The sequence below is a fragment of the Diachasmimorpha longicaudata genome, chromosome 13 (genome assembly GCF_034640455.1).
Source record: "Diachasmimorpha longicaudata isolate KC_UGA_2023 chromosome 13, iyDiaLong2, whole genome shotgun sequence".
NCBI classification, from domain to species: domain Eukaryota; kingdom Metazoa; phylum Arthropoda; class Insecta; order Hymenoptera; family Braconidae; genus Diachasmimorpha; species Diachasmimorpha longicaudata.
This window is the reverse complement of record NC_087237.1, coordinates 4,838,304-4,852,476: the sequence shown is the minus strand read 5'-3', so window position 1 is coordinate 4,852,476 and position 14,173 is coordinate 4,838,304.

The following is a 14,173-nucleotide window of genomic DNA, read 5'->3' as shown; positions in this document are numbered from 1 at the left end:
ACGAGATTTGTCACTTAAAAATTTAAATTCCCTCCGAGAATCTCTGGGTGGATTTTCTTTTTTTGTAGTTCTCCATATTTTACCTGACGTTTGTCTTTATTTCTGACGCTTCTCCAACCTTTACTTGGACTGTTGAACAATTTTGTCTGACATTTACGCAGTAACTGATATTTCAGACCATTTTGGCATTAAAAATTCAGAATTTCGTGGAAAAATCTAACAGAACTGTAAATTACCATTCCATTTCTCCCTGAAAGTAGACAGAATTCCCGTAAAAATATTCTAATAATTACGGAACTGTCAGTAATTTACCCCAAAAACCAAGATCTTCTCACCACGTCTTCAATTCCCCTCGTGCTTCGCTGTCAGTTAAAATTCTGAAAACTATTTTCCCAATTAATCAATTATTTCACTGTTTTTCCAATGGATAATATTCCATGGTGTTTCAAGAAATGTCTAACAGTCCAATATCTATTTTCCGGTTTTTCATTCACTTGTCCCCACCTTTTTTTTTATGACCAAAATTTGGTTAGACATATGGAAACACTGGGATTAAGAATACCCGGAACGATTGCCATGAAAATATATGATTCGAGATAAACTTATGGTAACCGAAAAGAACTAGAGTCTCTCACAGCTGCTTCACACGTTACCACTCACCCTCTTATCTACCAGTGCTATCATCCAAAAAGAAACTGTATACAGAGCCATAAAGAACTGAAGAAGACCGACACCCTAGAACCGCAATTCTCTATACCTGGTAAAGAATACTATATATCCCAGACATGGAAAATCATTCGTATTCTATTGGATAAATTTTCACTGTTTTGTTTTCACTGTTGCGGTTACCCAAACTCTGATTATGGTATGTCTACACATTCAGCCCTTGGGGCTTATCTCCGGGGTGTTTTAACGTTATCGCTTGCCAACTCCACATGGACCTGCGGCATTTTATTCACCTGTTTTCATTATTATGGATACATCACAGGGAATAGAAATAGAATATCGTAATCTTCTTTCCCTTTTCCCCAGTAAATTTACCATATAATGAGGTGAAGCACATCCATTGTACATTTTACTTTTGGATAAAACGTTTCTGATAAAACCCATTTTTTATCATGACGTTTTTTTATGCCTTAAAAAATTAAATTAAAACGCATTGGAGGGGGGGGGGGCGTATTTCCAGTGAATATCATATTATTACCCTTCAATCAATCAAGAGACAGTGGATGATGTCCAATGGACAAGAGATGAAACACAGGAGCAAACGCAAAACATCTTTTCTCCGGTGAATTCTCCCTGGAGCTTTTATTTTCTTCAATATTTTTATTCTCTTTTATCTTACCGTAACAACGGCTCCGGAACTTGGGGCGTTACAAGAAGCGTTTCACCCGGCGGCTGCGTAACAGCCCAAAGAGGTTCCACACCGGCTGCATGATCCCCTCAGGGAAATGGCCAGACATATGAGAGTGAGAGGGGGGTAGGAGGGGGGTGGTGGTGGTGGTTGAATAGTCCAGGTCAGTGATCATTGCTTTTTCCACTGCACCCTTGATCCATACCAATTCTCCTCCTGTCTTTGCCTTTTACCTCGTCTTCACCCCACACCTTTTTCGCCACTGGTGGCTCATTCCATTGGGCTTTGCGGGCACTGAGAACGTGTTGGCTTTCAAATACACCCGGGGCCCAATGGGATGCACTGCTTTTACGTGCATCAATTTCATCTACATAGACTCATAAGTCAGTTGGATTAATTATAACAGTTCAGTCTTCAGTTTAATCCGCTTCTTAGTCATTTAAACTGTATTCGATTCATTAGAAGGTGGATAGATGAGGGATAAGGGCTTGAGCTTCTTCAGTTATCAGTTGGTGGAGTAAAAAAAATATTTTGAGCCATGAGACGGAAATGTTTCGAGTTTTTTATGTTGAGAATAGGCTGGAGCACACCCCCTGGTCTCCCCAAAGAAGCTTTGACTCATTTGGAGTATGGCAAAGGCCGCCTCAGGGGGAGAGCCAGTCTCGGGTGGATAAGTTGAATGACACCGGGAGACTGGACATATGGAACTTGTTGTCGGGAATCCCCTGTCATCGGAGATTAATCACTCGGACACTTTCTTCTGGGCTATTAGGTTGTGGAAAAATTGGAGGAATAGTTTCAGGTGTCTGTTTGGTACAACGATATTCCAATTATATTTTCCGGGTTTTTCAGGTTTGAAGCGGCAATTGATTGATTGATTTATTTATTTATGTATTCATTTATTCATTTTTTGAATTTATTAGGCGTTGATTGGTGCTGCAGGAAAAAAAATTAATTTCCCGGGGAATTTAGCGTTTTCTCTCGTTGATATTTTCATCGCGTGTCGTAATTGGTTGGAATTGATTGCTTTAGATTTCGATAATTTAATTTTATTCATATTAAACTATTCACTTATCAAGTTGAAGTGATCTATACACGCGTGCGCTATTTTTGATACACGAAAAAAAAGGAATAAAATAAAAAAAAGTTTGTAATCGTGAGACTTTCTAATCTCGACGCAAAATTTTTCTCATTTCCCGTTGGCTCCATTTCCCATAATCGACTTGGTTAAAGCCCTCCTTTTCAGCTTCATTGACTACCTCAACACCTTCTCAGGGAACAAAAATTAACCACACCTGCGATTTATGATGCCATCGGTATCCCCTCACCCCGTACTCCATTTATCTCTCTTTCTCTCGTTCAATAAAATATCTTATTACCCGAAAGGATTGGCCCGTGGCCCCCAGACTTTAATAACCGAAGATTCTCGGTAGACCGTGACGTCAAAAGGTGCGGACGTTGGAAGTCAATGTCTCGAAGAGTATATATATTTTTTTTTTCAACCTCCAATACCCATCCAATTTTCAACCTGAAATCATAAACTGAGAGTTCCAATTACGGATTTTCTAGTCTCATCGATTGATATCTTTAATCACAGCAGAAGCAATTCCAGAATTTAATTTGTCAGAGGGGAAGGATATCGAATCATCCCGATGGCTGATTATTAACGAGTCAATGAGCCGAGGGTCAGAAATACCGTTGGGATAATAAAGGGCGCAGAGTGGAATAATTTGACGAATCTATTAGGATATTGGTGCACGGTAGAAAAAAAGTTGGTGAAAAATTGCCAAACAGGTCAAGTAGTCGCCGAGTGGGATTCACTTTTCGGTCCCTGTCGGTGTAGATGGTAAAATATACTTTGCAGAAAGTAGCTTTGAGTCAATTACAATTTCACTCTTCGATTACCTCTCGTACACTGAGAATTTTCTTTCTGATCAATAATTATTCTCTTGAGACGACGAAATATTTCTTTTGATTCTACAATCGATGAAATATTGTCGCAAAATTCTTTACAATTTTTATCCAACTCACCTCGTCATGTGGATCAATATTCTTGACAGACTTCCGTTGACTCATAAAAAAATCTCCCAGCAATCAATGCATCTCTCTCCCCTTTCTCAACAAAAAAAAATTTCGATAAAGAAAAATAACAATTGTTTTATCTCCTCTCGGAAAACGTGAGTTTTCGGAATTGATTCGTAACTGTAGTATCCGCGGAATATTACGAGAACCAATTCTCGTTATCTTTATTTCGTTTTCATGGAATGAACAAAGAAATCCACAGACGTGAAGTGGTACACAGTAGATAGGTATTTTCTGTGTGTATATTTACTCGTCTAAGACGGGTAGAACCAATTGTAAGTAATTTTCTCGAAAGATCCTTCAGGCGTGCTCCTCTTTCCCTTCGGGGATTCGATCTCTCCTTCTACCGATATATTTATGTCTCTCTCTTTCTCACTCACTCTGTATCTCCTTCGATCTCCTGCCACCTACCTGAAACACGAAAGGAGCAAATATTTGTTTTTCACTGTGTGGCGAGAGTGCATCTGAACAAATTCGCGACCAAGTGCCATTGATGACGAGCCTGACAGTTTCATGGGAGTGGATAGGCTCGTTTTTTCCTTGGGAGTAACAGATGCATTCCTGGGAAAGAAGAAATTATTACTTTTCATTATTGCAAGGTACACGGAGGGATAGAGTCTTGGGGACATTACTGAAACTTTTGGCTGATATTTGTGGTTACTCTGGCGATTTTTTATTATTTTTATACTACACTGGAATTCAAAGGATATCGTCAATCCTCAGTCCCAGTAAAAATTGATTAACATTTTCTGGAAGATGTCTAATAATATTGTCGTCTTGAATTTTATGATTAAGCGATCGTTTTCTTTACTCGATGCACTTGAATATCTGTCCAGGAATTTGCAATTACAAATACTGCTTGAAATTTTTTTCGAGTAATAGCCTCCGAAGTAGATGAGTTGACTCGGTTGGTTTATAATCCGCTCGATTTAAACCCCTCGCTGTGGAATTTTCTTGTACATTTTTTCGAAGGAGAATGAGAAAATGAGAGAGACACAGAAATGGAGGGAGAGGTTGGGAGGATATATTGAGGGGGAAACGGATAGAGTGCGCTTGAAAGTACTCTCTGTGTCTGAGAAGAATGAAAATCCAGGATATAAAAGGGGGGTTGGGGGGAGGGAAGGGGGGGGGGCAATGCGCCGGAAAAATATTCGTTGCTTAAACGTCGTATAATCGAGTCGTCTCACCCTCCCAATGTTAAAAGAAGTGTTTTCACAGGGCCCCCGCAGCCGAGAAACTCTGGTGGTATTTATATAGGACAGAATCTCTCTCTCTCTCTTTTTCCTTTTTCCATCTTTTATTCTTCATTTGTTGGAGAACCGCGGAAATGATGAGTGTACAGTCCTAAACGCACAACTTTTGCTAATGCCTGGCGTCGACACCTGCCCCCTTGTAGCTTTACAAATTCGTTCAAATAAATATTATTTACTTTTTATGTCGGTGAGAAAAGGAAAATGAGTTTCCTGTTTTGTGGTTTGTAGAGTTGATTTTGAAGAGATTGAATAAAATAATAATTCAATATTTCTTTTCTATTGTGTAAAATAAAGTGTAGGATGAGGATCGGAAAATTTTGGGGAAGAATTCGGAAAATTGAGTCGGGGTAATTTAGATTAGTTTTTTAGTGATTATATATTAGCTCTGTACAAAAGCATGAAAAATGTAGAGGGGAACAGACCAGGATGAAATTGAAATCGTCATGCTGGAACTTTAATTAAAGTCCAATCATGAAGTTGGTGATGAAATTCTTAGAACGACTTTGAGAAATGTAGCCATCTTGAAAAGCTCTCACCGCGGAGACTGTACTACGATAATTTTCACGTGAAGTCTTTGTCGAGGGGTGGAAAGGTACCTGAGTAAATTACAGAGGAGCTTTTCGTCAACGCTCGGTTACCATTCGTGAATTCATATACCTTCTACCCCTCATCGAGGTGATGGAACACCCTCAGTCTCAGAAAATAGTGTTCCCTCTCCTTTTTATGTGACGATTACACGAAAAACTAGTTTAGAAAATCATGAGAGTTGTTTGTTGATGATGGGAGGAGTCATCTGAACATTCAGAACTGAATTCTTTTCTCGTCTCACTTCAGATTTTGTTCGCAAGGTCACAATTTTCAATCTAATATCTTAAATTAATCCACATTGAAGCCCTCAGTCTTTACTGCACAACCTTTCTGCCAATCAAGTATCCACCCCACCCTTCAATTCCGTAAAATACTGGAAAATTCAGCCGTCGTAGGAAAACGAAATCCAAAGAATTCAATACGTCACAAAGTATCATTGTCGAAGATTATTTCCTTTGATGGAGCCATTCGGGATTGTCTTCCCACAGGCGTTTCCGTTATTTCGTACATTGCTCACGTATACATTTGATACAATCGATGGTACATAGAGACAGTGGCCCTGATCCGATCACAAGTTCTACTCGAAAAAGAAAAATAAAGAATGTATACCTACTCATGTCAACCAAGTGAATACACCAGAGCAATGTGCGCTCCAAAATAGAATTCTCAGAGTATCGAATGACAATTTATTTCGAATGGCCCTGATGTACTTGAGTGAATTTATATATATCACCATACATTGTCGAGAACTCCTAGGGTGTGTGTTTTTCTTAAACTTTTAAGGGGGGAAGGTGGATTGTACATGGGCTGTACGTATGAATTTTGCTGCTCTTGTCCACATGGGGAGGGAGGAAGGTGGATATATATATATATATTTTTTTTTTACCTCTTCGTGATTGTATACAACACCGACATCCCGAAGATGTTATCTGTACCACGGGCAAACCGACGAGCCAATGAAAGGTATAAGGGAGGTACAGCTTCAACCTGGGGTCCGGTCTTCATCCAACAATTGTGTCGCATTCTTTCTCATCCGATCTAGTCAAGCGATAATTTCGACAGAGTCGCAATTTGCCGTTCTCGTTTTCCTCCTTGTCGTTACCATGTTTTTAGTTTTTATTTTTTATTTTTATTTATTGATTTTGTTCTCTTGTTCTTTCAGCTTTTTGGTGTTTTCATTCTTCGTATGCGAGACTAGAATTTCAACTGTGCGTAGGGGTTTACGTGCTGAGAATGATGAGGATTCGTCGCCTGCTGAGTTGGTCTTCCATAAATACAAGGTTTATTATTGGATTATTTTTCTTTTCTTTGAACCATTTTGCCTTTTTTTTCCTGGTTTAGAGGAAGGGCACAGGTACCGTTGGCTCGAAAATTTTTGTCTCTTTAGCACTAATACTGCTGTATCCTCGTTGTGTATCTTTATGGTGGATATGTTGTGGAGTATCGTGCGAGAATGATGACATAGAATCCCTCTTTAAATTAAGAGGTTTAATGATGTTGTGCTGTTGGTCGTTAAAAGTTGCGCTTGCGAGTGATAAAAAAATGAGGATTTGCCTGATCTCGAAATTGCTCGGTACACAATTTTCGGAGTTAAAAAAATGTTGTAAAAAATCAAATTGAGAGTGACCTCCGGTGGCCTGAATAGGTTCAATAAATTTTCACATTCGTTTCTTTTTATTTTTGGTCTTTTGGAAAATGCTACTGAGGTTATGAACGATCGCAATTGAGGCCATGTCAATGCACCAGGGGAAGGGAGGGGGGAGGGGGGTCGTGTTAAAATTCGCAATGCAGAAGAATTTGCCGTAAATGTAGTAAGAATCCGAAAAATATTTTCATTCGGATATTTTCACCCCACGAGACACTCAAAATCGTAAACAAATGCCTTATTATTTATGTAAATTATCATTGACTATGCAAGAGGTCAATAAGTGGCTGAATGTCAGTTTAGAATGGCGATGACCAGTTGCAATTTTACGCGGAAAATTGCAACGAATTTTGGTGAAGATAAACAATGAACAATTGAAAATATATTACAATATATATCTGATTTTCAACCTCAAAAGTGATACGACAGACGTAATTTAAACATGAAATAAACATAGAAAAATTTCACGTACCATCCAACTCCGGAAATTAGCATATGACGCGTGAGTAGTATTGCAAAGTAGATAGCATTTGCACGATCGTCGGAGGTCGAGATAGTTTTCTTTATCCTGAAAAAGGAAAGATAAAAATGCTAATGCATAACGTTTTCATTGTTGAAGCTTGAGCAACTTGGCGATCTTCCCAGTCTTTTCCATTCCATTTGGCTGTGGAAAATAAAATCAGAGGGTGAAAAAAGTACTTGAAAAAGTCATCATAATAGAAATGACGATGCGTCAATGCCTTCTGGGAAGGGAATAAAATGTATAAAAAAAAAACTAGCGATGATCATAAAACGTATTGAAATGCCCGACGATGCTCTAAAGTGGTTGAATGAACTTTAACGAATTCATTCGGTGTCTTTCGCACGAACGATAATAATTGCATGGCTTCACCTCTACCTCCTTTTCCAGCAACAATGACGAGGACGTGTAAAATCGATGAGTCACGGTTTGAAATCGATGAGGTGCTCCGGGTAAAATGGTGTACCAGGTCGTGAGAGATATTCAGTTCAGAATTTGTGATTAAGTGGAAGAAAGCAATAAATTCTGGTATTTGGGTTTTGGAATTTTTTTAAAAGGGTTGGGGAACGTTGGCTTTTGCATTCTGATATCTGACGCGTTATTTTTTTTCCCGGTATTTCTATCGCTCCCTGATTTTATGATCATCCCTTTCTCATTCCACGGTAGAGATTCCCATTTCTCTCATCAGTTCGTATAATAAATAAAATTCAAGGGGATGAAATTGCGTAGACAAGAGTCAGACTGTTGTTGTCGTCATTCGCGTGGGTCAAAAAGTTTCAAAGACTTTTATAAATGGGTCAGGGGATTATAGAAAAAATATCAGCCTCGGAAATGGATTTTGAGAGAATCGATTTTTCACGAATTAATGAAAAAATATATGAAACTTGTGGTATTCAGCTTTCGAAATTTTTTAAAATAGAAAATTGTCTTTGGCATTCCATTTGACACGTTGTCTCTATTACTGAATCTCCACTACTCCCAGATTTTATGGTCATGCCTTTCTCGTTCAACGATGGGGATTCTCATTTTTCTCATGAGACCACGTGAAAAATTGAAGGGAAATAGATGAAAAAAACTAAACAACAGTTGATTTGTCGTTATCGTCTGCTGTGTGCATCAATGAGCTTCAAAGACAGTCAGAAATAGGTCGAAAGAGCGAAAAAGAGAGAAAACAAAAACCAAGACTCGATAATAAATCTTGAAAGAGCCCAGGGAATCAGTGAAATTGTCATTTCGTGAGGAATGAATAAAAAAAAGATACGACGGTGAAAATAAAAGAAAAAGAGCTTGGAAGCCATTATTACGGTGCTCATTACTCGGGGCACTGAGAGAACGATGACGTATAATAGCCCATGGGACACAATATCTGGGGCAAAGAGACGACACGATGCTTCTCCTACGTCCAAGGGGTGATGAGACCACACGACTCGTCACTTTAGATTTTTTTTATACAGCCTATTCAAAGTGTTAAGTATGCCCCACGGCCTCTTCATGATTCACGAGTGGACATGTTTCTCGCCGTTCAACGTTTTTATTCCAGTTTGTATTGATGTAAATGGTGGGACAAATAGCGCGTACTTTCTTCGCAGTCGCTTCCTTTTTTGTCATTTTATTCTTCTCTTTGCGATGGTAACTCCATATTTATCGTGGGATCCAACGGTCAATGGACACTTGAACAGGATCCTCATCATTTTTTAATGACGAATGCGAATGACTGGGTTGACTTACGTCATCGCCAGGGGCGGGTTATAAAATTGTTGGAATATCAGTGAGAAAAAAAATAATCGAAAAATCCTTTTCGTCCACATTTGTTTTAAATAATTTTATTTTGGTTAAGAATTCGATGGGACCTGGGAGGGGGGGAGAGGTAGCAAAATTTCATTGAGAGTTGAACCGTAGATTCCGAATATTTCACAGCAATTTTCTGGTATCCTACTTTGAATTCCCCAACTGCGGGTCATCATTTACATGGACATACAGTTTTGTACCTGTTGTGAATATCATCACTTCGTATGCAGAGTCTGTAAAGTTTTACTTTGATCGTATTACTTTATACGTTTTATTTTTTAAAAGTTGACTCCGAATGATCCTTTAGGTGGATGCAGTCGGGGTAGTTTGCAGTCGTATAAATGCCGGAGTTCGGAAAAGCCGAAGCCATTTAATGAACATAAAATTCCCTCTCTCACACGTGAAACTGAATGAAAAGTTTATCTCTATCGAAGCTCAACAAACAACCAATTTTTTTTTTGATTATTTATTTATAAATTTACCGAGGTCTACCAACTGCCGTTGACAAATATACGCGAACATTAGAATCCACGTTTGCAACTAGTTTGAGCAATGAAATTGGGAAACTCTGTTGAGTTACCGTCTTTGTTACAGCGATAACAAGTTTTGCAAAGTCGTGCTTCTGTGTGTGTGTGATGGTGGAGGAGGAGAGGGGGAGGGGTAGCGGTGTGTTGCACATGTAGTTGTGTGTATATACATGGATACGCGTTTGGGGATTACCTCAGGATGGTGGGTATGAACTCAGTATCAAGGGCTCCCCAGATACGTCACCTGTACTTTCACAAAGTCCCAATTTTCGTCCGGAATTCCTCGGTCCCCTATACCACTAGCCCCCTCTCCCCTCCTCGCCCCTCTCTTTTCTTCACCAATTCCTTCTAGTCCCTGTTACCAAGGCGTCTGTTTAATTTACCATTGTAATTAATGAGGTGGGCGGAGAGAAGGGGTAAACAATACTAATTCAACAACCACCTGTTTTTGAAAGTTGGGGTCATAAATCATGTAATTGTGTTGTGTAATTGTCTTTCATTCGTACGGAGGATTCGGTACGGAAATAGTGAGGGATTGGGGTAATGAGATGGTTTTTTTTTTCAACCGGAAATGAATTTGTAATTTGGTCTTGAATTTAGACGATCTTGGGGGGAAGTGGGAATTAAGGGTTTCCGAGGATTCAAAGAATTATTTTGTAAAATTAAAATGTTCAGGTACATGTTAATTGGAGAAAATGTTTCATTGATTAGTCGAAATATTTTGCATTTTCAAAGGCAAATTTCGTGGAAATATCAGAGATATTTGGGTGAATAATTGACCCCAGTATTGAGGGATAATTTCATCATAAGTTTCGTAAATAAATGCGATCAAGTGACACCCTGGTAGGTCCGAGAAACCACATGTGATTATTCGAATCACGTGAACAAGTATAAGCATCCGGATTCAAAAGCCACCCAAACCTCTCATTGGCATTACGAACAAAAGGGTTAGTGTATGAATGGAGAAAGGGAAAATCGTGGAATTGAATATTAATGAGACACTGAGGGTTAGCAATGAGGATCAACGATATTTCAAAATTCATCCGGAATAATTCAACATGGTTTCATAAATTTTTTTTTTTTTATTTCTTTTGAGTTTCTTCCAGCCTTTTGAGAGAATTCTCTTTGTCAACGGAGCACATGTGCGGTGCCCTCCCACTTAGACAATGGAGACGAAAGCAGATATTATACAACGGTAGCTGGTTAGAGGGCATTTCAAACGTAAATCCGTTACATTTACTAAGCAGGTATACCTGCTGCCCTTGGGGCAATGGCTTAACCCCCTTGTGTACCTCATATACTCAACAATCGTTGTGCTTTGACCAAAACCATATAAACGCCAACAGTGTGTATTTCTCTTTAGGAGAGCTACTTGTCGGAAACTGTTGAAATTCTCGTTTGTGCATTCGAGTGAATGGAAGAGTTGAAAAATTTTCTTCTGAATTAACTCTTGTTGGTACTCAGTTTATTGAAATAAATTGAATAATTTTTTGCCAGTAATTCCCTGCAGAAAAAGGTCAAGAGAAACTTTTAAAAAATTTGAGAAAACCCCTCGATTAAATTACACGAATTTCCATTCAATTTCTCAATCATTCTTCATTTTTTTTCTCTGGATCCTCCTAATTACTACTTGTTGTCCTTCTGAATTGATGGTGTCACCACGAATCAATGAAATCCTCCCAACTTCATTCAGAGGTACCACGCGCCCGAATTATTAACCGCGTTGTGTCTCATTCAATTCTTCATATTTCATTTCTCCTCGTGTTCCTATCCATCGCGAAGGGCCCCTCGAATTTCCGTATACCCAGTTCAACCTCGAAGGGTAAATCAGGCAATTTGTATGTCTAGGTAGGTTGACAATCTTCAGCATGAGTTTCTCCAATATTTTTTCAATAGTAATGGGATCTCGTTTAATTTTTTACCGTCGTCCCTCTTTTTTTTGTAATTCAAAACGAACAAAAGGTGCGTAGTTCTAATGAACGAGGCCCTTGTTGTTCTCGTTCTATGTCCCATTGGGTGACATTCCCCGGGGTTAGGACGTCCGTGAATGGTGAGTGGAGAAAAAATTGGGGGACTCGGTAGTGTGTCCTTTGTAATTTGACACCGTCTTTTGGTGGGATCATCGAATTTCCAAGGGCTTGGGGGAGGGGGGGGGGTCAATTTGGTTAGGTATTTACACTGAAAACTTCGAAATGGTTGGCATCACTGTACCGCAATTTTTCCGATGATTTTTCCGCAGTCGTAACTAGCAAAAAAGCTCTCTTCAACATATTGAAACAAAAACTTCCCCTGAACTAAGGGGTCAATTGACTGTCACCGAACCCTCATAGCCCACCTCAAGAGAACGATTTCACCTCTTTTTTTTTTTCCTCCCTTCAACTTTCCGAACTTTTCTGTCCTTTGAAAATATATTTGTCAAAGTAGGTTGAAAAAAAAAAAATCTCCTGGGTGAAGCAATATTTTAATGAAAACTTTCATCGTGTGCTCAAGAGTTTCATTAAAAGTCAAACAAAACATTTTTATCCCGGATAGCGCAAACTCGTTATCGACTCTCACTGATGGGAGGGCACGAGGCAGATGTGAAATAAATAAAGAAATCCGATGAGAATTGAACGAATGGAGAGGTAAATGGAGTCGATAATGACGCGTCTTTGATGAATTAAAAGCTCGAGAGAGCGAGACTTTTAATATTATTCGGATAAATAAGATATAATGATCCATGGAATTGTCGTGATAAGAATGAGAAAGGAATGGGACTGAGTGAGGATTGAAAGGGATGAGGGACGGTATAAGTGATTCGCGAACCGGCGACGATCATTAGAGACTTAACTTGGCACGGAGCATTATGCTAAATCCATAAAGGCTGGAAAAAAGAGCGTAATTAATGAGTCCAATTAATACACACAAAGAGAGGTGAGCTGTGATTATAATCGGATTATTCATTACCAGTTGGAGACTCTCGGGGTTGAAAATGTGAATAAGTTAGTGGGTGGCGTGACACAGAGCCCTGTCCAAGGAGTTTGTGAAAAAAAAAAAAATGAAAAAAAAAAAGTGGGAGGAATGGGTTGAGGAGGAATTTTAAAGGGGCCTTAATTTTCCGGTCGACCGAGGAATCTGAGATTTATTTTCGTTTTTACAACGCACTCGAGGGTGAGGGGGAATTCACTTGAATTAAGAGCTGAGAATGCCTGTTCTCTCGAGTCTCGTCGTAGATTCGAGGCTTATTTTTACGTCTTTTATCTTTATTGGAAAATACTCTAGGACGAAATCGCTTTGGGGATATGAGAAAAAACATTACAAGTCAAATGTCCGAGTGGGTGGAAGGAAAGGACGATTGAAAATAAAATTCAATTAAGTGGTTGACAAATATTATATGAAAATCGGTCACAAAGTTTCTCAGGATATGAGTAATTTATATATTTTTATTAAAAATTGTCCACCAATTTAGCGTCATAAATTCATTGAAAACGAATCACAAAATTGCAGTTCAAATTCCGTCATTCCATTATAATCTCCAGAATGAAAGCCTTCAACATCTGAAGTCCCTCACACAACCAAAATTATAAACGTCATAATATTCACAGTATGAAATTGAGAATCACCGTGGGGGGAATAATTTGTAAATTCCCTCCACCTCCTGAGCTCCTCGAAAGTTGAAGTTTCTTGATAGCCCCTCGTAAATAAAGTGCAAAGCCATGATGGCAAGTCAAGAGAGGGAGATGAGGAGGGAAAGTTGAGTGGTACGAGGGAGGTTGTTGGTTAAAGCGCGTGGATTAAATCTTCTGAGAAGTGTGAGTGCGCGGGTACTTGACACGGTGAGGGCGAGAAGGGCCGTTACATCGTTACGGATGTAGTACATAAGTTTCCCGTCATTCGGATGGCTTAATCCACTAAAGGTGCACGCACCGTAGCATCTCATCTTCGTGGTACGTGGGGTGGATACAAGGAGGTGGAGGAGAGCTGGCTCTCGCATTTCCCCCGGTCTCATGTGGGTGAGAGCGGATTTGCGCGAGAGATAAATGGCTTCACTGAGCTCGCGTAACATTGAAGTTGAGAGATGAGGGGGTGAGAGAGAGGGTGAGTGAGAACTGTGTGTCAGCAGTCTGGCTGACATCGAATGTGAGACTATTTCCGGAAAGACTTGTAACACTGATCTGTGGGATTTTCTTATTCCACGAATGATATTGTTTTTGAACTTGAACATTCCGGGTGAATCGGGGACGAGAATTTTGAGGAGAGATTTAGTGGTTTATCTGTCGTTAAGGAGATTTGAGTCATGTGTTAGGAAGGAAGTGAAATTTTTGGGACAGGTGGCCAGTGATTTTCGAGAGTGACATTTGATTTTACAAAAAAAAATTGTAGCATTGCAAATCAGGGGGCATTTTATTTATTTATCACAGATAATTTTGAGAATTT